This window comes from Anser brachyrhynchus (assembly GCF_964034855.1).
Source record: "Anser brachyrhynchus genome assembly, chromosome: Z".
NCBI lineage: Eukaryota > Metazoa > Chordata > Aves > Anseriformes > Anatidae > Anser > Anser brachyrhynchus.
Window position 1 is genome coordinate 10,574,787 of NC_137697.1, and position 24,953 is coordinate 10,599,739.

A 24,953-nucleotide genomic window follows, 5' to 3' on the forward strand; every position below is an offset into this window, starting at 1 on the left:
TCGACTGAGGCAAGGCGTTGCTCTTACGAAAGAGGCAGTACTGACTGAGGATCCAACTCCTAAGATCAAACAGGACAGAAGGTGGGGAAGGATGTTCTTTGCTTTAAAGCCAAAGATAAATGGAAATTATCACAGTACTACATGCAAACTTTGGCTAAAAACCTGGTTAGGTTAATGATTACTCAATTCATGCTAGTACATCTGGTGTACATAAAACGCACCCACATTCAGTCCCCTACAGCTCCCTCTTGTAAAAACAAGGATCAACTCCCTTTTTCCTTCCAACACAACATCAGCTAATACCAAATTGCAAATTCTCAATGCACTGTTGAAAAGTGAGGAAATAAGAAAAAGCAACCTGTATTTCTAGCTCTCCGAACAGTATGAGCACGTGTCACAACTATGGATACCAACAAGGAAAGCTCTGCTAAAGAAACTATTCTTTAACAGAAAATTAGCACATGTTGCCCTTCTGAGAGCATGTTTCCCCTCTCGCTTGATAACTTTCTTACTGTCCTGTAATTATTTGTGTAGGAGGAGGTGTTTAAATGTTTTCTGAGACACTGAAGTGTAAATAGCCTCCCACCTCTCACCAGTCGAACCACCTCCAGCCGGATTTCAGCGTGGACTTCAAGCAGACAGCATGCAGAGAAGACAGAATGATGGAGCAGTGCTCAAATGCCAGGGGCTTTCTGAGAGCACCAGATTACTGTACTCAGAAAGCCCACCATTAAGGGAATGATTAGTTTCATTGCAGGTTGGTTCTAAACAAGCTAGTGTTCACTCAGACAAATGTAACATTAACATCAGAGGAAGCCTGAAAAGGGGCTGCAGGATCAGGCCATAGCGCAGAGCAGAGCAGGCTTGTTCGCAGGTTTAATCAGCTCAGCGGAGACCTCGCACCACGGCACAGCGGCAGCATGGCAAGCTGTCTGTGGCAGCTCTGCTCACAGCCTCTTTCCATCTCTCTTGCCCCAAGAGCCGTCCCCAGCTGCTCTGCAAAACACGAGTTAGGTTACCAGAGTTCCTGCCGACACCTGAATTCAAACAGCACAGGGAACATTTTTGTACTATACATGTAGAAATGTAAATGATCATACTGAGGATTGAAAGAATCAGTCGGTGTTCCTTCCCCACTCTTTTTCCAAATGTGATCTTATAAACCTCTTAGCTGAACACAGAAGAAAAGGTGGAGGAGGAAGGCAGTGATATTGCCTGCATGCATGCCAAATGCATAAGCACCGTTTCATCTTTGTGCACTGCACTGAAAATTTTAAAAGGTGTAGGAATGACTTTAAACTTTTAAAATCAGCCCTACAGTAAGAAACTAAAAAAGCCATTCTTATTTATTCAAATGAAATTGTAAGGATGACTTCAAGATGTTTGGAAAGCAGACACAGAGCATATTCTTTAATGGAAGAAGGCTCGCTTCACCTATTGAGCTAACACCTATCAGGATTCATGGAACAAGAGCTTCAACTCAAACTTAAAAAAGCTCATAAGGCAACTCCTGTTTCTGGCACAGCAAGACTAGCCATTGAATTATTTTTATTTCTTTTTAAGGAATTTTTACATCAAGACTGACCATGCACCTAAAACATACAGTCTACGATGGTAAGTTACAATTTCAACAGAGCAGACGCAGTTGTATGGCTTGCAAGCCATGGGTCAAGCGCTGTGATAGGTGGACCGCTGTGGCTTTATTTATGAATTTAACTGCATATATGAAGGTTGAATAGTATATTTTGTATCAAACTAATGACTATCACATACATCCTTGAATATTATGGACAGCTATAACGTGAAGACAGATTAGCTATCTAATTACCTGGAAATAAAATCCCTGGGGGGGCAAAGCCCTAGCTACACAAATGAGATCCACAAATGAGGATTCTTTCAAGTTTTCGCTGCTTTGGGAACAGAGCAGACCAATCTACAATGCTATTTTTTCTTTCTGCTCTGCAAGCTCACTGCTGGTTGTACAGATGCATCTGAGATCTCTAACACAACTGACATTTTAGTTAGACACTAGTCTTAGAATTACCCTATTAGCTATTTTCCTCTTAACTCAAGGAATAGCATATGAATGTGAACATTTCAGAGTACAAAAGGTGTATCTGATTCTAAGCATAAAATTAATGTGCCAGGAATAGTTCGGGGCGTATTTTATTCCAGCACCAGCTCAGTCTGGCTGAGTGTGTCATCAGCATCCAAGTCATATCTCCTGGGGCAATCAGCAACACTTGCATTGCAAGCCAGTAGCTTTGGGACTGGCAAGAAGCTGTGATGACCCCAGGCAGCTCTGCTGAGCATGTGAAATGGCATCTCCTCACAGCGAATGCCTTCCGATCGTAATTCTTGTTCATAACCCTAATGCTACCACTGACAGGACAGCCTTCAAGGGCAGCATGCAGCTGAGGAGGCTTATAAAAACGAGAACGGGCTGCTGTTGATCTGTTCATATCTCTTCTTCTCCATGCACACAGGAGCATAAAGCGCTACTTATTATGTATAGCCACAAGTAATGCAATGTTCACACCCGAAAATAGGATCAAATCAGACCACCTCTGCTTCTTGTGCTTTTATTTATTTGATTTCTTTTCATGAAAAACAGCCTTTAATACTCTTGGTAAGAAGACAAATATCCCTTGAAATAACTGCTTCTGATTACACAGACTCTTGCCAGTTACTGCATCTTTTCAGCACTAGAGAGCATTTTGGATACCTGATTTTGCATTTCCCTCATCTCTTGCCTCTCCCCTCTTCTTTGATGTAATTTCCTCCCTCCCCTCTGGCATATACAATATAGCCCTTTCCTAACTCATTGCTGCATTGACAGCATGTATTAGCCTCACTATTGTTGCTATTTCATTGTGCTCTTTTTTTTTAATTATTTTTATTTTTTTCCTTTTTAAACCAGTGCAATATTTTCTATTAAATCTGAATAACGCTACTGAACAACTGTAGCAATCCTGTAACTGACAAAAATTACTTGCATGGCATGTGTAGCTTCTGCATTACCCATTATTTTAGGGCCAAGAAAATGAAAACTGGGAGGCATGGTTGGATAAAATGAGATTGCATTGCAAAGCTGTGGAAGAATGATGCCTTAAAACAAATTTTCTGTGACTTCAAAGATCTCTACAAGAAATCCAATGCAGTCTGAGATGCATCTCCAAAAGAACTTTAAAGGCAAGATCTTTCAGTGGTATCTAGAAGCATCAAACTCTGCTGCAAGGACACCTGTGAAGCAAAGAATAAGGATTCCTCCTACACTTTAATAAGTGCACTGCCAGCCAGTGTATCAGCACTCCAGGATGGGCTGTCCTAGGGGTGGTACTGGTGGAGTTTTCTATTACCATGCAATAAATCCAAGCTAGGCTCATCTTCATTTTCTCAGCCACTGAGCTTGAAAAGCTGGGACAAACCTGAGCAGTTAATCTGATTCTTGTGAGAGAAAGATGGAGAGGCGAGTGGGAGAAATATTATTCCCTATTCTGAGTCAGTTCACAAAGGCTTTCACACAAAAACCCTCTTTAAAGATCACTTTTAGGAAGCTGTCCATATAAACTTAGCTGACCAACCATGTCATGACTCAGAGATAATGAAAAGATGCAAAGTACTACAAAGGAATGGGAGGAAGAGGGAAGCATGTAAGTTGTTATATTTTCACCATTCCCCCTGTTCTGCCCTCTTCTTTATCCTTTGTTTGCTTAATATCTTCACACTAGAGATTCTTCTATTCTTGTGTATTGCCTGGTACATTTGAAAAACTGCTGCAAACGAAGCTCCCAAAGTCATGGTGCTGTACATGGAATACCTCCTGAGGACAGGTGCTCTAAAAGAAGTCTCTCTTACACAAGATCTCCTCAACTATAATCAAAGCCACTGTAATGTTTGGCTTCATGTTTAGTAGAAGGGAAATAATGAAATACTTCCCTTGGGCCTGAAACGTGAATGAAAAACACTACATCTTTTCCAAAGCGTTTTTTTTTTTTTTTTTTTTTTTTTCCCTGCAAAACTCCAGAAAAGCAGTCCTAAGCATTTGGAGCCTGAGCTTTATGAAGACACCAGTTAAACATGTACAAGTGGGGTCCTCCTCAGATGTGTGTGTCTCCTGCCATCACTTTCCTTTGCTGTAACTAAACAGGGTGCCAGAGAATGGGCAGCTGGAGCAGTGTCACCAGGAGGAAGCACGCCAGCTCGCTTAGCTGGCTGCAGACACCATCACACCACCAAGTTACCACACCATGGTGTCACTGGCCTTCTGAAGCCCCACGTCGGAGGTCTGCAAATGCAGGACAGCTCTGCTTTAGTATCTACAGCCTGTTTTACCAACTTACTCCCTGTGAAAACACTGCAGAGGAAAAAAACTTTCTAGGAGGTTCCTCTTTCCACATAATCAGTCTCTGACTTTCACATCCAACTGCAGAGCAAGGAAAGTAACCTCACCCAAAAACTTTGCATGTGAGAGTTCAAAACTTTCACAAGACGTCCATTCTAAGATGTTACGAACCATCAGATACTGATAAACTCTGATCTTGCATGTCCTCTTAGCTTCCAATGCTACTCTCACATTTCACCATTTTCTTGTACTGTTCAGTTTCTCATGGAAGATCTCCACGGCCACATGTACTCACTGTAAACCATCTTTCCTAGGAGATGATGGAGAAAAATGTGTCTGACTGCACAGTGTGTGAAGAAAAGCAATCATGACACCTGTAAAACACCAAATGAATAAAAGCGAACACCCTTTTGCAATCGGATGACACCCAGCCTTAAAGACAGTGAGCAAAGAGGCTTTATGGAGGAAAAGAGTGGAAAGATGCACATCATTGGAAAAGGAGAATCCATTAAAAAAATAAATAAATTTATTTGGTTAGTACTTGTACTGGGTCTAGCTGGGATGGAGTTCACCAGAGCAGCCCACAGAGTGCTGTGCTCTGCACCTGTAGCTAGAACAGCCCTAATAACACTCAGCAATAAGAGCTGAGAAAGGGGAAGGGGGCGGGGGGGGGGATCTCATTATGAAGACATCTGTCCTCCCAAACAACTGCTACGTGTATGGAGGCCCTGCTTCCTGGGACATGGCCAAACGTCGCTTCCTGATGGCAAGTGGAGAATTTATTTTTCCTTCTCTGTGCTTCCACATAGTCTTTGCTTGTTTTTCCCTCTTCCTCTTCCCTTCAGTTAAATTATCCTTATCTCAATCCTTATTTTTTTTCCCATTCTTCTCCCCCCTCTTTTTTTGAGGAGGAGGAGTGAGGGAGTGGTTGTGGTGGGGTTTGGCTGCCATCACAGTACTGAAGCGAATAGTAAGCAAAAGTGATCTGCTTTCTAACTCCTTGACCATGAGATATGAACAGACAGGAGACCTTTCTGGAGCCAAACAGAGAGGTTTAAAAACAGATCCTGTCTGAGCTGGGTGCAAATGCACGCATGTAACAGTATTTCAGATTGGTTAAGGTAAGAGCATGGTTAAGGCAAGCACTGTCAGATTAGCCGTGCTGTGAAAGGGCAGTGTCCTCCTCCAGGAGCTACACCTCAGCAGAGTTTTAAAAGCCCTCTAGACAAACGTATGGGACAATCTGCCACCCCTTCTTCCCCACAGGTTCACAGTCTGGCATTTGAATAAAGTTAAGCCCCAAAACATGAGTTTTCAAAATTTTTCTTGTTTTTAACTGTAAGTCTGAAAAAAATATCCCTATCCATGCCGCTAATTCCATTTCTGTCCTTTCAGACCAGGAGATAACATAAAAGAACAAAAGAGAAAATGTGGCAAAACACCAGAGACCTAAAGTCAGATCTCAATCTCAACAAATATGCCAGAAACAGGACTCAATTTGATGCTATTTCAACTTGTAGATCAAATAAAAAAATAAAAATCACATTGTATTACAGGTAAGCATCACCCAGAGCTACTGCTGGAGCAGTCTTAGGTAGGACTGTAAAATGAGTCTATCAGCTACATCATCCGGTGCATATCCACTCTGGTCCAGGGACATAAAGAGACTAATAATTTCATTTTGCAAACAGAATGGCAAAAAGTAAAGACACACAGAATACAGAGGAATCAAACTGTCAATGCCTGCCTTTTACTCATCTCCTTTACCATCACTGAGCAGGCAATTTAAAGCCCTGCACAATCAATCAACCTGGAGTGCTGCCAAACACGCCATGCCCAGCAATCCAATTTCAGATCTTCTTGCATTATTTGTTGCAAACTGTATCCCTACTTGATTCAATACAGCAATCAAACAAGTCACTATACAACACAGTGGACAATAATAAATGAATGAAGCAAGTTACAAAATAACTGTTCCATTTCCTAAATTTCCAGTCCACACCAGATTAGATTCCCAGTTGGTATTTATCAGTATAACTCTAATGACCCATTATGCCAATTTAGACCGCTGTAAATCTGGCTGTTAGCGTTTACCATTTAGCATCAAGAAGTCAATGAAAAAGCACAGGCAGCATTATTGATTAACTGAATGAACAGTCAGCTGATCTGCGCTTTGTCCAGGCTCTGATTACAACTAATTTACACTGGATATGTTCATGTCTTTAAAAACAGTAATTAGTTTAGCTGTTTTATACTAACACTACATAAATAAAACATTTCATATTAATTTCCTAACATGTAATTGGAGACTATCCTCATCCTCCTAACTCATCTCAGCTGTTTTCATCCTCCTGGTTCAAAAGTTAACGTTGATACTATAGAATTAGTAAGTGTATTTCAAAGTGCTTTCAAAGCATCAGAACATCAAATGCTCTCAGTCTTGAATGTACCCAAAATAATCACATTTTCTCAGAACATTGCTTTGACAACAGTCCACTCCAGTGACTGCATTTTGGCTTTAACATGACATTCCTCAGCTTAGAAGTCCAAGTATTGTTTGTTATCTGCAATAATCCCAAAGCTGGTGATACTAGTAAAGGTGATGATGTTGGTAAAGCTGACACTTACAATACAGTGATGATTCCAGCACAAATCCTTTCATGCTTCCTTTGAATTCTTAAATAACTTCTGTGTCACACTTCTCTCCTGTAGCAACTGGTATGTGGTTGGGCCAAGATGGCCCTTGTTACTCAAGCATGAGTATCACACGGCAAACTGCCTTCACATCCTCCTTCCCTTCGCTCCCTAGCTTTATGCCATCCTGAATATTTATTTCTGGATGTTTGCAAGGACTCGCTCCAGATGGTCCATTTCTAACCCATTTATTGAAAAGACAAGAGTGGCTTGTGTGAAAAGAGACCTTTTCTTTCCTTTTTGCTCTAAACCATTATGTTATTACTTAATAAATCGGCACTGGCAGACAGCGCCTCAGTTCTGCAGTCCCGCTCCACAACCAAATATAATAGCAGCTGTTCCACACTGCTATTATTGCCATTTTTCAAGGAGATTGTCAAAGCAGAGTCTATTTCAGACTGTTTTTTGTTGTTGTTTTTTAATCTCTGCCTTTCTCTCAGTTATAGACATATGTATTAATTCAGGAATTTGATGAATTTTGAGTAACAGATAAAATCGTTGTTACTTCTTTCAGGAGTAGCTGTACTGGATAAACAAAATGGACAAAAATATCCAGCAAGCCACTTGCAATTATCTAAAAATGGATCAAGTTGGGCAGAGACATGGATCTTCATACTTAACCTTATTTAAAGAGTTTTTTAAGAACCTTGGCCACTCTGTTAAGGAGTGAAGCTTGGTAGCTGACGCTGAAGCTGGGGAGCGCTTGGGGACAGAGCTCCTGTGACCCCGTGTCCCTCCAACATGCAGCTGTGACCCAGAGAGCTTCAGAACTGCCTGGGAGACACATTCAGCGCTTTGGTAGAAATGACTTCATCACTCGGCTTTCCTTTCTGTAAAACAGGGGATGTTAGTACTCCCTCTTCCATTAAAATTCTGCTAATAAAAATGCTGCATAGGAACTAGGTGGCACTGAATTTTCAGTTGAGGCAGTGCCTGGATCAAGTTGGCATTCAGTCAATGGCTGAACAATACCATGAACGCTCATCACCGTCCATGGGGATATACCTCTCACTCACGAGAAGGGCCAGCTTGCCACACTGCCTCCCTGCACCCTGCAAACCCACTGGCAGCCAGGGAGCAGGACAGTGCCACCACCATTTCTGCAGGCTGGACATGGCCACCACAGCACCGTCCTCCTCTCCACCCTGGTAGCTTGTCACCCACCTCACCACCGAGCTGACAGGTTCCACCTACCACAAAAGAAGACTTTCATCAGTGGTTGGGTCTAGTAGACTGTGCTGTGATCATAACTGTTAATACACTCGCCCTTCTGTACAGTGAAAATGTTTAGTATTTTAAGAGGAAAGTATTAAAATAATTGCACAGCAAATTATTTCTCACCTATAACAAACACCTAGTCCATAATCTCCTATTGCTAACAACTGCTCTGACATATAAACAAAGAATAAATGTCTTATCAGAGTGTGTGTTTTGAAATCTAAACATATTCATTAAAAATTAAAAGCTGCAGGAAGTTCCTAATTCTGTTCCTCTTCTGGCAATCAGCCATTTTGTACATCATGTTACTGACATACTTTAATTAGCTCTAATTCACACATTATAATCACTGTCTAGAAAATTTGTGATGTACTTGTTATGAAGCAGATCTGCATCTTTATCAACACACAGTTGTTTTAATGTTACAGAGTCACTAATGCAACAGAAAAGAGCTCTTCCTACATCATGAATTCAGATCCATGACATCCCTGTCTTTCCATTAAGAACTCTCTTCCCCTCTGGTTTTTGAAAGGCACTTCCAACCTGGTAGCTACAAGTATTAAAACCCCTTTTCACTGAACACAACAAAGAAAAAGGGAAGAAATCGTTCCTTTGCTACAGTGACTAGTATTTTTTTTTTTTTTAATATATTTCAACTAATCCACTTCGGTTCTTTTGAAAACCCACATACTTGTACCTTTCTGTTCCCCAAAACCTTTGAAACTCTGGCTCTGGCTACTGCTGGGACTCAGTGACATCTAGGCTTTTTCAAGCAAGATGCACACTTTAAAAGCCTGGCAGTGCTTCATTGTTATTGAAGAGGCAGTTTGAAATTGAAATTTAAGATCTCCACCCTTTATAATAGTGAGGTAACAGTTGGTGTTGCTAACGTTCAGATCTCATTACTGTACAGTTCTTCAGCATCCACAGTTCATTTCAGCAGCATATTTCCTAGCACTGTTCCAGGCAAGTTGAACGCAGCCCAGTTACCAAGTGCAAAGTTTTCATGAATTTGCTGGGTCTACTGAGTGAAACATAATTTCCCCTTAGACGAAAAAACAACAAACAAACAAAAACAAAACAGGAGATGCAGGTGAATGAAAGCCAAAGGAATAATCAGGACAAAGCCTTGAGAAGAAAACCTTTTGAATTTACAAACTATTTTGTCTGAGAAAAGATTGGAAGTACAACAGCTATTTTATTTGCTGCAAAGCACTTCAAGCACAGGTGTTTCTCACTCCAAGTCCCTAGCCATCCAAAAAAAAAAAAAAAGGAAAAAGAGTTGTACCCGATCCCCAGGCAAAAGATGTATTCTACCTTTTGCCTTATTCCATTAACACATCTCTCTCTGTGAAGAGATAAAAATTCACATTAATCCACACGAAACACTGCTTCCTTCTTCCACAAGTGAGCCTCCTTTGAAGAAGTCCAGTAACAGGACAGTTCAATTATTTGCATACAGAGACCCAGATTTCATGGCACTGATTGACTTTCAGCAGTCAAGCAGACACAAAGAGGCACACAAGGGCACTGCGCTCTGGACTGCAGATGAGGTGCTCAAGGATGACGAGGCAAGCATGAATGCAGGTGCCAGGCACATTTTTGTGTATGACTGCACAAAAAAGTCCATGAAAAGGAAGAGGAGACAGGGCAACCAACTTGCTCCGAAATCCATTCGTAGCCTGCTTCATGCTCCATTAGTGGTTGTGCTATGGCAAGTCCTGCTGTACATCACCCGAAAAGCTTTCTTGTCTGGTGCAGCAAGCAGTTTCAACTGAGGCAGAATCCATCCCTCAGTGTAGGAGGAAAATGAGTAGTGAGCAGAGCAGTCCCCACCCTCATGCCACCAGTGAAAAGTTTTGCCAGTATGTGACCTTTTGTTTGCTATCAAATCATCTCCCTAGCAGTCAAATCATATGTTTGTCTATTCATCAGCTCCTCTGAACATTCAAACCACCTGTTCACAGACACAAAGGCTGTTTGGATCCTTCCTGCCCTCTATTGTGGCAGTGCAATAACGAAGCCAGAGAGCTCCCAGCTGGGTACCAGCCGTGGAGAAACGCTGCACAGCCAGAGGGGAAAGAGATGTCGGCAAAGCACACTTACACAGGGAGAAAATTAGAGTCTGGAAACTCAGCAAAAAGTCATCGCTTTTCTTGTGAGTGTCATAAAAGAAAGATGCTCAGAATAATTACTACAATAGCGATGTTAAAATGTTAATTTGTACAGTACTCTGGAGAGTATGCAGTTCTGATTGACATTTTGGCTGGAAAAGGTACCTTACTTAGCAATCTCTATTTGCTGAATTAAAGCACTAATAGAGGCAGTTTGATAAAAATGATGTCACCCTACTTGAAACCAAGCCAAAGCATAGAAACATACTTGAAGGAGTGAAGTTGTAAAGTGGTATTTAGGCAGAGAAGATTCCCAGGATCTTGGTGGATTCATATCCTCCTTACCAAAAATTAAATGTTAGAAATCTCTACTTGATTCTAGAAGTACAATTGTCCCCAGCTGAACACATAGTGCTTGTAGGAACAGCAATGTTTTGGATATTTAATCACATGGATGAACATCCACTTTCTGTTCCATGTCTATTACCTCAGCCTCCCCACCCAACTGTAGCCACTTAAAATTAATCCTCTAATCTAAGATGGTCATCTAAATTCCTGCAGAGATGGAGGAAGAGAGGGGGACCTGTGGTGGCTGCTCATCCTTGTCCAGATACAGGTGTCTAATATAAAGTCAGGACGATTCTCCTGTGAGATGGTCCTTTTCTCTACTCCTTCGATGAGACAAACAGCTCACTTCAGGCAGCTAAAGTCAGGTGAATCCCAGCATACATACCTCAGGTATTAATGAACACATCTAAGGAGAGGGAAATATTATGCCTCTATTACTAATGGGCAAGGCAGGGTCTTGAGAGGCTGGAAATCATATTTTAAAAGAATTTAAAGACCTACTACGTGGAATTTAGAAGCTTAAAGTCTAAAACTGTGACTCTGAAATCCCTTTCGTATGCCTTGCTCATGTGCCACAAAGTCTCCTTACTATGGCATTTCCCAAGCCACGACAGTTGAGAACTGAGTCAGTCTCAGAGCCGAACAGCCGAGTGCCCAAAAAGCATATTAACCCTGTTTGGGCCCAGAACCTTAAGGTGTCATTGCTCGGAATTCCTATTTAGAAACCTGGCACTGAGCACACCCAAGACAACGTAAGACAGACCTGAAGGGGATGAGTAAGTCCAGACACCAGGCCACATAGACCAGAGAAAGCACCGTGGTTACAGCCTGAGGTGTGCGTGCTGGGGGTGGTGGTGGTGTGACAGCTGTTGGGAGTGTAAGAAGTCTGGAAATCCAGGCCCACGATATTTCAAATGGAGCACCAGAAAGGCTTTTGTTTATTTGTTTTTAAACATACTCTCTCATGTTCAGCCATACCTCCGTTTCTTTTCTGTCTCATTGAGGTACAATTGTAGCAGCAACAGCTGTACTGAGATAGCTGCAAAAAGTCCTCATCATGCTTGGGCATGGCTGCCTCACTCTAGGTATCAGTTAGAGACACTTTTTCAGAGACTTCACAGACAGCCTGCATCTCTACAAGGATCTAACCCTCTAAGAATAAAAAGAAATGCATGAAGTAGAAAATAACGATCAAAAGAGGAGAGCTGAAAGAATCACTAAGATAATTACAAACAGCATATAAAAAGGTCACAGCTCATCAATTGTTTTCCAAGCGCTTGATACTTCAGCATCATGGTAGAGCTTAATTTTAGGAAATGATGGGAGTGAGACTCCCATTCCGAAACAGTATTTCCTACCCCCTCCCAGAAATACAAAGAAGTCTAAAAGAAAAGGTGATGGTGCTCGTGGGAAATGCTGACCGTCATTCAAGAGAAGGGACCACCGCTACTGAAACTGGCAACAATCAGCCCTCCACAGTAGCCAGGTCTCAGGCTGGGCTGAGGTGAGCTGAGACTCTGAAACCAAGGATAAGCACCCTGTGTTTGATGTGACAGGCAAGGGGGTCTGGACAAGACAAGAGAAAGGAGAACCTGCAAAATCACTCCTGCAGAAACACCTGTGGGAAATTGAACTGTTCTGTCTGTGCATGAAAGCAGTAAGGTATGAAGCTGTACTCAACCAAAGAGAACCAAACCAAACAGAGCACTCACCAGACGCTATGAGACAGGAATCCTGCAGTAAGAAACAGCGTATTGTCCCGTAATTCTCTGCGTCTTACACAAAGTGTGTCACACACAAAGTGGAGACAAACTAAAAACTACAGAAGCAACCTTAATTCAAGTATTTGCTGATTTTGAAGGTTTGATTCTCCTGACCACTTACTTTCTGGTATTTCTTACCTGCATTGTACACCATTATTTGAACAGAAAAGTAGTGTTTTTGACAATTCTCTTCCTCCCCGCAGTATCAAAACCACCAGATTTTTTAGAGCATTGTTCCTCTATATCCTCCATACCTCTGCTGCCGTCATGCAGGACAAAGTCACAGTTACAACAACAGCAAAACTCTTGTTATTCCCCCCCAGCCTGCTGCATAAGGACAGTGCCCAGACAACCAACTGCTGGAGTGCCAAGGAAAAGCAGCCTTTGGGGTAGTCCCATCCCAGCCCAACCCTGGCCAGACTCTGCTTGATATCCAGGCAGTGCCAGTTCCATGCTTCACAGACTGAGCTACTCAGGCTGTGTTTATTCTTAGGCAGCACTAGCATTAGATTAGTGTCAGGATGTATTTTTGCACTTAAATTGAAGTCCATTGCTTCCATTCCAGGCTTGGAGAAAGGTTTCTATACCTGAAAGTTTATTCAATTTCTTTCATTATAGCCACTGGTCCTCAAAAGATATAACTGTTGATACATGCTAAGGTCTTGATATTCGTAGACTATCACAGCCATAAGGAAACTACTGCAATATAGGAAGACACTGAATTTGTCGTCTGAATGGAGATTGCTTAAGATGAAGAAAAATGAAGCCACATTATCATTTAGTTCTCAAATTTACACAGAAACACACCATCCTCAGAAGAAGACTACCCCCACTCCTTTAAGTATTACTCATTTTTAGTTACTATACTGTGCAACTAGGTAGAGAACTGCAAATGCACTGAGAAACCATCTCATGCACTCAGCTATTCAACTCACCAGGAAATGACTGAAAGAAGAAATGCGTTCCAACAGACTAAAAGAAAACACCCCAGAAACGAACAAAAAACCAACAAGCACTAGAGAGCAAACCCTAAAATGCTGCCAAAATAATTTGCTAACAGACAAAACAAGAAAAATATGAAATCTCATTAACACGAAGAAAACACCCACTGCCAGCAACAAATTGACCTGGAAACCCTGTGAAAACATCAAGAGAAATAACAGTAACGTCAGGTTGGACAACCTTGGACACAAATTTGGAGCAAAATCCTTAATAAGACTTTTATTTCTTGCACAGCAGGAGGCTAATAAAAACCCAAACCCTTTAAACTTTTTAATAATTTTCTGAACCTTAAATCTCTTCATTAAGCTAATCCCATTAACTTCTGATCAACAGGTAACAAACTCAGCTGCCAGATCCTAATGGTACAGGAAACTGCACTTGGCAATCCACGGCTGCAATTTACCTTTTTGTCAGCCAAGTACATAACTATCATTCTCAGACTGTTCCAATATATGAAGATCAGTCAATAAGAGCATAAAGACACCCCAGAAGCTGTGTTAACCATTTTACCACAGAGGTGGCATTTGCACAAAGGCAAAGCCAGACTCTTGATTTCTCCTTTTGATGTGCTATATGCATCTGGGGAAAACACACACATAACAGGCAGCTTATCATCCAAGAGAGAGGTAAGACGTTTATACACAAAAAGGATTAGGCACAGGCAAACGTGCCTGTATTTTGTCTATGGGCTCCTTTCCACCTGCATGGTGCTCGAAACCAAGATTTTTTTTAATTTTGTTGAATAAATACAAGAAAGGTTGGCTCAGTCTGGTGCTTTCTGCAGGCTGCATCGCCTGACTATGGTCAAACGCAATTTAATGTTTTCAAGTATAGTGCCTGCACGTCTTTTTCTGAAGTCTGTCAGCAGAGGGCTGGACACAAACAGGGCTCCCTATTCCCAACCCCAGTTTTGCTCAGTGGCACGTTCCCTCTTACACGTGCTCCCTACCCCTTCTACCCCTCCCAAACTTCTGTTAACAGCAAAGAAACAAGAAAACAGGAGGCTATAACCAACGCCAGGCACATGTCAGCTGAAGCCTGTTATAACATTTCTCCCACAAATCTATCGGTTATTTCCCAATAATGGCTTATTTGTGCATTTTTATTCGAACGGACAATAGCTCGTGTCACAAATGGTGCACAAAACTGACAGAGAACAACACGGTTTCTTAGCACGCCTGTACTCCCATTGCACAAGGTGGTAAGTCCAACAGGCTTTGTTTTTGCAGAAAACACACCGGTAGAGTACAATGGCTGAAGTGAAAGGTCAATCTGACCTTCACTTTGACAGGTTTTAAACATTAAAGGTTAACACACACAGAAGACCTTAACTCCGTCTCAAAGACTCCTTTTCAAACACTCTTTTGTGTACAGAAACAATGTTTCTGCATGGGTACGAGTGAGACTTAAAATGATATTTTAGCTGGCTTCAGATAAATCGATGCAGGCCTCTCCGAGGACGGTCACATTGATTTCAGCAGTTCAGACGGTAAGTCTGATGGAAGCCAGCTTTAAAGAGGAACATAGTGTCCGTGCACTGTGCTCCTGGACCAGGCTGGAAACCAACTGTGGCATGGCAGAGCAGAGGGAGCCTCTGACAGCCCAGCCCAGCCCAGCCCATCCCATCCCAGCCAGGGCTCCAGCCAGGACAGCGGCACCACAAGGGGACACACGACAGCCACCCTGGGGAAGGGGTGGCCCCAGGCCCCAGCTCCCACCGGCTGGCAGGAATGGTCTCACTGGGGGTGCACCGAGGTCTTGTTTTTCTTGAGGAGGGGTCATCTTTTTGTTATGGATGCCATGACTAGTTTATGAGGAGGAACTGCCACTGTTAAAAGACTGAGTTGTACTCAAGGACTAGATGGGTCTTGGGACGGGTACTGCCTAATATCTTTACCAACAACACAGGCAGTGGGATGGAGTGCACCCTCAGCAAGTATGCAATAACACCAAGCTGAGTGGTGAGTTTGACACACCAGAAGGAACGGATGCCATCCAGAGGGACCTGGACAAGCTTGAGAAGTGGGTCCATGTGAACCTGATGAGGTTCAACAAGTCCAAATGCAAGGTGCTGCACCTGGGTCAGGGCAATCCCAGACATGAGCACAGACTGGCAGAAGAACCCACTGAGAGCAGCCCTGCAGAGAAGGACTTGGGGGCTCTGGTGGACAAAAAGCTCGACGTGAGCCAGCAGTGTGTGCCTGCAGCCCAGAAGGCCAACTGCGTCCTGGGCTGCACCAACAGAGGGGTGGGCAGCAGGTGGAGGGAGGGGATGGTGCCCCTCTGCTCTGCCCTTGTGAGGCCCCACCTGCAGTGCTGCGTCCAGGGCTGGGATCCCCAGCACAAGAAGGATGTGGAGCTGTTAGAGCAGGTCCAGGGGAGGGCCACAAAGTTGATCAGAGGGCTGGAGCACCTCTCCTGTGAGGACAGGCTGAGAGAGCTGGGGGTGTTCAGCCTGGAGAAGCGAAGGCTCTGGGGAATCCCCACTGCAGCTTTCCAGTACCTAAAGGGGGCTTATAAAAAAGATGGAGAGCAACTTTTTGCTTGAGCAAATAATGATAGGACAAGGGGGAATGGTTTTAAACTAAAAGAGGGGAGATTTAATGAGATGTTAGAAGGAAATTCTTCACTTATGATGGTGGTGAGGCAATGGAAAAGTTGCCTAGAGAAGTTGCAGACACCCCATTGTCCTGGCTTTGGCTAGAATAGAGTTAGTTTTCTTCCTAGCATTTGGCATGGTGCTGTGGTTTGGATTTACGATGAGAATAATGCTGACAGCACACCGATGTGTTAGCTGTTGAGCAGTGCTCACACAGAGCCCAGGACGTTTCAGCTCCTCGTGCTGCCCGGCCAGAGAGGGGCTGGGGGTGCACCGGGAGCTGGGAGGGGACAGGGCCAGGACAGCTGGCCCAGGCTGGCCGAAGGGGTGTCCCACACCGTGTGGTGCCGTGCTCAGCAATAACATGGGGTGGCTGGCTGGGAGGAGTTGGGGGGACTGCTGCCTGGGGACAGGCTGGGCATGGGGTGGTGTGCAATTGCACTGTGCATCACTTGCTTGGTACATATCATTATTATTACTATCATCATTATTATTTCTTTTCCTTTTCTGTCCTATTAAACTGTCTTTATCTTAACCCATAAGCTTTTACTGTTTTCCACAATTCTCTCCCCCATCCACGGGGGAAGGGGGGAGTGAGCAAACAGCTGTGCGGTGCTGAGCTGCCTGAGGGGTTAAAGAACAGCACCCACCCCTGCAGGTGTTCAAGGCCAGGCTGGATGGGGCTTTGGGCAACCTGGTCTGGTGGGAGGTGTCCCTGCCATGGCAGGGGGTTGGAACTGGGTGGTCTCTAAGGTCCCTTCCAACCCAAACCGTTCTGTGGGCATCAACTGAATTTCAAGAGCTGGGTGGAGCCACACAATTTGCTGTTTAAAGGGAGACTTCGCAGCTCTGTCACATCGACATTTCTGTATCTGCATTTCATGCTGCAGAGTTCCTGCATTTCTCCCACTGACTGTCCTCCCCAGAAACACATGCATCTAAAGGAAACGAGGTGATCCGTTTTCAGACACTGGTGGAAATTTAATTCCACAAGTACAAAGAAGTTGTGACTAGAACATTTTTATCTAGGTAATACTTGTGAGCCAGAATACAGACAAGGACATACTGTAAACTGCAGGCTCCATAAATAAATAACTTAAATAAACAAATAAATAAATATCTTGTGCTAAAATAGAAGAAGCACTATTTAATTACTTCACTGATTTCTTTCCTGGCAAGAGCATCTAAGTAAATAAAACATTTCTGTGCAGAGATTTCTAACAGTTCTAGCTTTGGCCAGGTTGACAAGTAAAACTACAATACGCCTCAAAACCTGGGAGGTAAATGGTTATCTCATTAAAGTGCAGCACATTAACTTGCAGCCATCAGCTCTGCTGCATGCTGTGCTGTGAATAAATTAAATGTGAATTCAGAAGAATTCTGGCTGGCTGTGTCTGACAAGCTTTATTACTGTGCATACACCAGCAATCACTTCCCCAGTTTTGCAGGAAAAAAAAAAAAAACATTAAGAAGGCAAAAGCAAAAGGGTCCAAGTTTATCTTTGGCAGTGGAGCAGCTAAACTCCCGATGCCAGAGATAGCCTCACATGAATGTTTCAATAGCAAATACACAAACAGCACTGAACTTCTGGCCAACCACCAACTAAATAGGTATTTCAATGACCTACCATTAGGAGTTTCTCCTCGGGGCTGTACCTACTGCATGGCTATTGTTTATGCAAACACAGTCCCTGCCCACTCAAAAGGAAACAATATGACCACCAACTACTTCGGGTTTTGGCTCAGTCATGCACACATCACAGTGGCAGTCACTGAATAATGCATTTTCCTGGGGCAGAAGTATATTTCCTCATCTTCTTCAGTTCTTTGCTACTGTTGCTCATAGTGTGATTAGCTCCTTTATTCTGGCAGCATAAAGAGGCTATCAGGTGTTCATATTTAATCTGTTTCAAATGAAGCAACATTTGGCTAATACACAGAGGGATTAAAATCTCTTTTCCACTATACTTTAATAAATTCCATCCTATTAATGAAGAATCAGAACTTGTGACCGCTGTCCTATATTTCTAAATATGGACATACAACAGGAATCTATGAATTTTAATTAGGTGAAACAGACAGACAATCAAAATATGAATGAGGACAGAAGTGAGATAAACATCACCCTAGCTGGCTCAGGCCTTCCAAGCCATAAGCACAAATGCAGGCACTCAAGACTGATGCCAAAGCGGGTCGGTGATCAATACACGGAAGCAACGCATAAATACACATCAACAAGATTTGGGTCTATGCATATGGGATATTGTTATTCAGATAGGCTCAATATTAATTTATTCATATTTGATCTGCAGCATGAGTTCTTGAAGACATCGTGGCAAGATTAGCTCAATGCAAGTTGCATCACATGATGATGGCCAAAGAATATGTAAAAGCAGAATTTGGTCCACTGGCATCACCACAAATAGAAGCACACAAACACATTTTCTTCTATTAAACCTAACATCTTGGCCCCTGGTACAGTACTATTCTGTAGCTCTGTGTCTATTTAAATGGGCAGCCACATCAAGTCATATAACGTAAGAAAGTCTCTGGGAGAAAAACACATTGAGTTCTAATTAGTTCAGATTGATGGGGAATTAAAAATTAACCTTTTATTCATCAATATTTCAAAGTCCTATCAGGTTCCATTCAGTAGAGAGCGTCCTTAGCATGCATCCAGGAGTGTCCTACAGAGCAATCACAGCGGAGCTGGGGAAGATGACACACATTTATAACTGAAGGTAGAAGGACAGAGTTTACCTCAAGCCCTTTTCGCACACTGTTCCAAAGCCAGTGCACAAGTTTAATTCTACATCTTGTATTACACACTTTGGAAACTATTTTTTTTACTTCTAATGAACCCTGGAAAACAAGGTCCCTGTGACCATTTTGTTCTGCCTAGAGATTTAAAACCTTCATTTCAAAAGCAGTATTACAGTGAACTTAAAGACTCCTCCTTTGGTCCAGCTGACAGTTGGCAGTTACAGACATAACACTGATTTCTGCTTGATCTTGCAAGGGAAAAACACAGTCAACTTACCATTTTTGCACTTGTATCTTAGTGCACATTTTTCATAATATCGCCTCTGGACTAGTGACTGTTCTCTCCACAACCATCACTGTTTCTGAATCCCTTCAAAGTCATCAGAACAACGCTATAACTGGATACTAACTGTGGCATTGAGTAACGTGGTTAATCTGACCACATCAGCTTCAAATTCCAATCCCATTGTAGCAGCTCTCTGAATTGCTTTTAACTTTTACTCCAGACTCTCACCATGTCTCTTCTTCTTGAGAAGGGAGATGAAAAATCTGTCTGTCGAGAGAAAGTCATTACTGATCCTTGGCAATGACGACTCCTGGCCAAAAATGACTGTCTTGCTAATGGTTCTTAACTGCTGTATCAAACACAAATATTGAGCAGTCACGGAGTGAAGGGGAAAAAGGAGGGCAGAGAGAAAATATCAAAAATCACAACTCAAACAGAAAATGAAAAAAAAAAAACCAGGATGAGACAATGGAGACAATGCAGCAAAACAGATCATCTATAGCAGAAGAGACCAGACAAGAACAGAAGAAAAGGCTGTGGTAGATGACAGAAATAGAAACAGTCATAATAACCTTGCCTGCAGTGCAGGAGATTTTCAGCAGAGTCAAAGAAATGTAGAGGAGGTTCAGGAATTTGTTGTTTTGCTTCAAGATTACCCATGGTTTAGTCTATAGGCAAAACGTGTGTGTTCCAGGGATGCTTTGCGAAGTTGCTCTTAATAGAAAGCCTCAAAGCAGGAGACTCTGTGCTGCTGTCCACACACAGACAGAGCTGTAGAAAGGCAAGAGTTAGCTACTGGAAAGGCTCTGGGGTAGACAGATGGCACTTGACCGGCTCTAAATCCTAGAATTTCAGAACCTAAGAGGAGATATCAGCACAGAGTATCTGCAGGAAACATGCCCTCAAGACAGGGTTATTGAGCTCTGTAGTGATCTTACAAAGAAGCAAGATCCAAGTACGGGTCTGCTGCAATTGCCCTGCAACAAAAGGGTGAACTGCAGCTCTGAGCTCTGGCATTAAACCACCCTGCACCAGAACACAAATCACACTTGCAATTTGCTTTCTTCCAGCATTTTCTTCCAGACAAATCAGCTAGATCATACACAGATGTCGGGGAAAAAATAAACTGAAATAAAGGAAATAATTATCATTTATATCGTAAATACCTGGGAGATGTGCAGACATTACAGTAGAATGTCTGCAAAGCTCTGGTAATTGAACCTAACTTCTCCTGGGTACCTTCATTTACAAGCAGTGAAGGTATGAACTTCCTAGTAGATAAAACAATTTGTTTTGGCAAATACACTTCTTTTCTTCATCAAACAGCACAGCAATCATTACTATGAAGCAACTTATATCAGCTCTTCTCTAAGAGTTCCCAGACAGGTTCTTGTCAGAGGAAGATGGGTATTGCTGCTCAGCTGCTTCTGCACCACCCACCACAGGGCACCCACGTGCTCAACAATGCAACACCTGGAGAATAGGAACAGAGAATCAGAGAAGGTTGCAATATTTTCTCTGAAAACAAGATTGCCCAGCTTTTGAGAGCTTGCTACTATCGAAGTCGTAAGAACAGACTTTCCTAAGAGTTCTCCTAGCTCATTCATCTCTTCTATCATTCATTTCATCCCATACTTTGCAAAGCTTGCATAATAAATTCTAATTTAATCTCTTACGAACATTCAACAGGCAGGTGTCCCCTAAATGACCAAACAGAAAAATATATGCACACACAAAAAAACAGGCATAGCCATCTATCTAGTTGGAGTCAATGCAGTGATTTATGTGTGTCCAAATACAAAGTATCCATCAACCAACTGATTTTTCTAGCATCACTTGAAACACAGTTCTTAAACCTTTGAAAGGGGAACATACTTTCCTGGAAAGGAAAAGTTTTGCTGTGACTTCAGATCCACCCGGATTTGGCTCAGGACAGCTTTTCAGTTCTTGACACCTCCGCTGTCAATCACCCATTAAAAGCGCCAGGGCACACCAAGTGTGATCCTCAACCCTGCTCTTTTTTTCTAAAGAATTTAGGAGTTCACCTTGGTTACACCTGTGCAGATGTTAAAGATGCTAAGCCATGTGCAGTCCCTGCCCAGGACATCATACAACCTAAAACAGGGACAAAAGATGGGCAAACATAAGAGCTTAAATGAGGAAAAGGACAACACTGCATAGCACTACTGGTGGCAACCAGGATCAGGGAGAAAATTCGCCTTTCCAATCCTTGTCCACGCTCATGTTGGTTTTGCATAGTTAATCCCAGAGCAGGAAGAGAAGCACAGCTACAACAGGGCCACCCGCACCTCCCCTACCTGTAGGGCTGTTCTAACGAGCCTCTGGGTCTCAGAAGCAGCACTGTGCTGCCTTCCAGCACGCCTTTCATTATGCAGCTGCACAAATCCAACAAGCCTCCAAAATAATGCATCTATGAACTCCTCGCTGCAGCATGTGAGGTCTGTGCCCAAGCACGGTGCAGAGCAAGCCCAGGCTCTCTTTAATCTTCCCGTCCTTTGAGCGTTCACAGCAGGGAGAGGAAAACGTTGGAACTACCTGCCCTGGGAGGCCGTTTCTAACAATGGGTTTCAAAGAACAAATTTCCAGAATTTAAGAAAGGAACCTGGGTTGCTGAAGTGCCTCTGGTGGAAAGGAGAGCCAGCAGCCTTGAAGTCCTGATAGAGTGATACTACTGCGCTCACTCAGGTTCGAGGACATAGGTTTGTTACAAAGCCCTGTGTGCAGCTGGTTACAATATCTGATGAGGATAATTCAGTCTTTTGGGGGTTTTTAATAACTACCTCTCAAATCCCTTGCACAGCTGGTGTCCCAGGCAGAACTACTGATACTAAAATATTGCCAGCTGCAATGTACAAATCAGGTAGCAACGATCTTCTGAGTAGAAAAGTCGTACTGCATTTTTACATCTTTACCCCGAAGAACTAGACACAGAGGGTAAATAACTGAGAAGACCACCACAGCTGAAAGCCTATCTCAGCAGGTGGACGAAAAAAACATTAATGCATGAATTATGTATACATGAAAAAGTGTGCAGGACTTCTTTGTATGGCAGCCTAAAGAGCTACCCTGCAACTCATAGAACAACCTTTACAAGGCCATGATGGATCCTCGCAATCTGCTGTTACATCCTAATCCCATTCCCCTCCAGCAATTCAAGAATTTGTAGTTAAATCAGGATGCCCGGACGGAGGCAGGCAACATCCTAGCCTGGAGGAGGGAAGGGGCAAGCATCATGAACATGGTGACACCACGATGCTGCTTTTAAAATGCCTTGAAAACGTGAAACGCTTGCTGTCCTTGGGGGAGCCAATGGGTTTGCTAGAGGTTTGAATGGGTCAGCCTAGGGCTAGATGTACGTGCACCTCAGCACTGGACTAAGCTCAGCTTCTTGAGAGCAACATTTGGTGAATTCCAGGTGCATTTGAAAATCCTCACTTAAGATTTTACCAATTCCCATGAAAGTGAACTCATACACCATACTTCAGCAAGAGCCAGAAAAAAAAACAAACATAAAAATAAAAAATCCCAGCTTGGCAGGTATGCACTTGTCACTGTTATGTACTGAAAAAATATTGCCTTCTATAAATCACCACCTGACATTAAGCACCTGGAAGCCTGAAAACAGGTATCATCTGTTTCCTGGGAGTCTGGTGCTCATGTCATAAACAAGGAATTAAAAATGTTTTTATCCATACTACCTTCAATTTTTGATGATCACCTGCCAAAAAGGTCCACTGCCTTTGTGTGACACATCTAACAACCTTCTGCAGCTCGGCTGCTTAAGTTTCTAGTCCTTACACTTAACAGACCTAGAAGTTTAACTTACTCTTCCTATTATGTAGCTTAGTCCACAGTCTGCTTTGAAAGAGTGAATTTGGCTGTGACTAATAATACTGTCTGCATTTTGCAGCCTATTTATCAGTCAGATTCATCAATCTGCTCTCCTGTGAGCAGTCCTTAGAGCACACAGTAGTGAGTAAACTCCTTCATATTACTTTCACACACATAATTGCTTTTCATAAAAATAGCTAGATGAGTGCTCAGGAAAGTTCACTGGGCCACTTCATTCAAGATATACCTTCTCATATTTTTAATTCAGTATATACCAATCTTTTTTCATCTCGCTGAACCAGGACCACAGCCACGTTGTACCCTATTCACATTCTGACCTTCTCTCTTTTGAGCACAGGAGTAAGCTTCTAGAATCTGAGCATTATAAAACATCTTGAGAGCAAGAGCTCTACCCAAGCAACTGTGATACCAGATGGATTATATTTCACCCAGAAAAACTAAAAATGTAAGTTAAAGCAATGGAAAACACATTGTTTTCAGGTCCACCCCACAACATCCAGCCACAATCTACCCCAAAACAGTCTATGTTTATAAATTCATTCTAAACTATCCCTATTTGAGATCTTAATTACTGCAGAAAAAAAAAAAATCCAAAGAAAAATCCTTACCAAACATTTTTTCCTTCCCAAAAAAGGAGGAAAAGAAAAGCAACTACCTAACCAAAATACTACAGAATAATAGTTTGATTTTTAAAAGATTAAGGATGAAATTTTCATAAATGATGTTGAAAGACAACAAGATTTAAAAAAATCTATAAAACAATGGGATTAACTGTCTATTGTGTGAGTCAATTGAGGAAGTCTAATGGGTATGGAGGAAGTAATAAAGTGAGAAAAAATCTGTTTGTAACAAAATGTTGAATCCATGATTAAACTCCCTTGATTAACTGTGCTACAACTCTCACTCCTTGTTCAATTCTGGAGAGCAAAAAACTGCATCAGCCCACATATCCTCTGCACAGTGTTCAGAAGAGTATTTTCAGAAATCGCTGCCTGTTTCTGGCTTCTAAAAAAAGAAAAACTTTTGCTCCTTAAAGACTCAAGACGACTCAGTTCTTCAGGGCACATAGAAGTAAATCATTTCATTAGTCATTCAGGTACAATTCCTACTGAATACAATTCCTACTGGAGGAAACAGCAAAAGTGGTATTACAGTGAAACATTCTTTCATTACCATGTCAGGAGCATCCTCTGCCTTTTGCAGGCTTTTTTGTTTGTTTTGGCTTTTAAAATAAATAACAGTAAGTGATAATGGTTTGGTTTCTGACAGATATCTCAGAATTCTCTGCAAGTGGTGGTATTAGCTCACTTTCATGTCTTGAAAGTAACAGAAAAAGCATTATTTTTGTAACATCACTGATCCTAAACTAAGGAGATGTATTGTCCATTTCATAAAATATTTCCTACTACTTAAATCAGAATTACTTATTTATTTTTAAGTGTGTGATTCCATTGATCTAAGCTTACATATCTTACTGTTCAAGAATGCCTACAGCATATTATTTTGGAGGAAAGTAAGCTTACATAGTTGGTTCACAAAACAAACATCCGAGGGAATTAACAGACCACAACTGCAGATTCACAGCAATCCAAACAGAATTCGATATAGGCTGTTCAACAACGACAGCCAGCAACAACGAACTACAGAAGAGAAGTGGGCTGAAAACGCTGGCGGCAGAAACGTGTGTAGTTCTCAGGTATGTACAGCTCCTCTTGCCACTCTCAAGAGTTTCCATCCTGCAAGTCCTGATTCTGATCCAGGTCCACACTCACAGAAGAGTGCAATGTGTGACAAGCGTGTTTGTTGTTGTTGTTTTTTAAATCTCTATTACAGATGTCACAGAAAAGGAAGCTTTCAACTAGAAATTTGTTCCATTTTCAAACACCTTTAAAATAGGAGGTTAATCTGGAGAGTTTCACTGGAGTGCAGTACTCTGTACAGGGGCATCC

The 24,953-nt window shown here is 42.3% G+C and overlaps 1 protein-coding gene and 1 long non-coding RNA gene across 4 annotated transcripts in view; both read right to left on the bottom strand.

Annotated features, from left to right (window-relative positions):
• Nucleotides 1–24,953, bottom strand: part of PLCXD3 (phosphatidylinositol specific phospholipase C X domain containing 3) — a 91,706-nt gene that overhangs the window by 45,230 nt on the left and 21,523 nt on the right. The window lies entirely within an intron of this gene.
• On the bottom strand, nucleotides 269–23,502 carry LOC308186110. Its single transcript, XR_013943915.1, has 2 exons — nucleotides 20,298–23,502; nucleotides 269–19,480 (listed from the first exon to the last, which is right to left on the bottom strand). It is a non-coding gene; the product is annotated as an uncharacterized lncRNA (long non-coding RNA).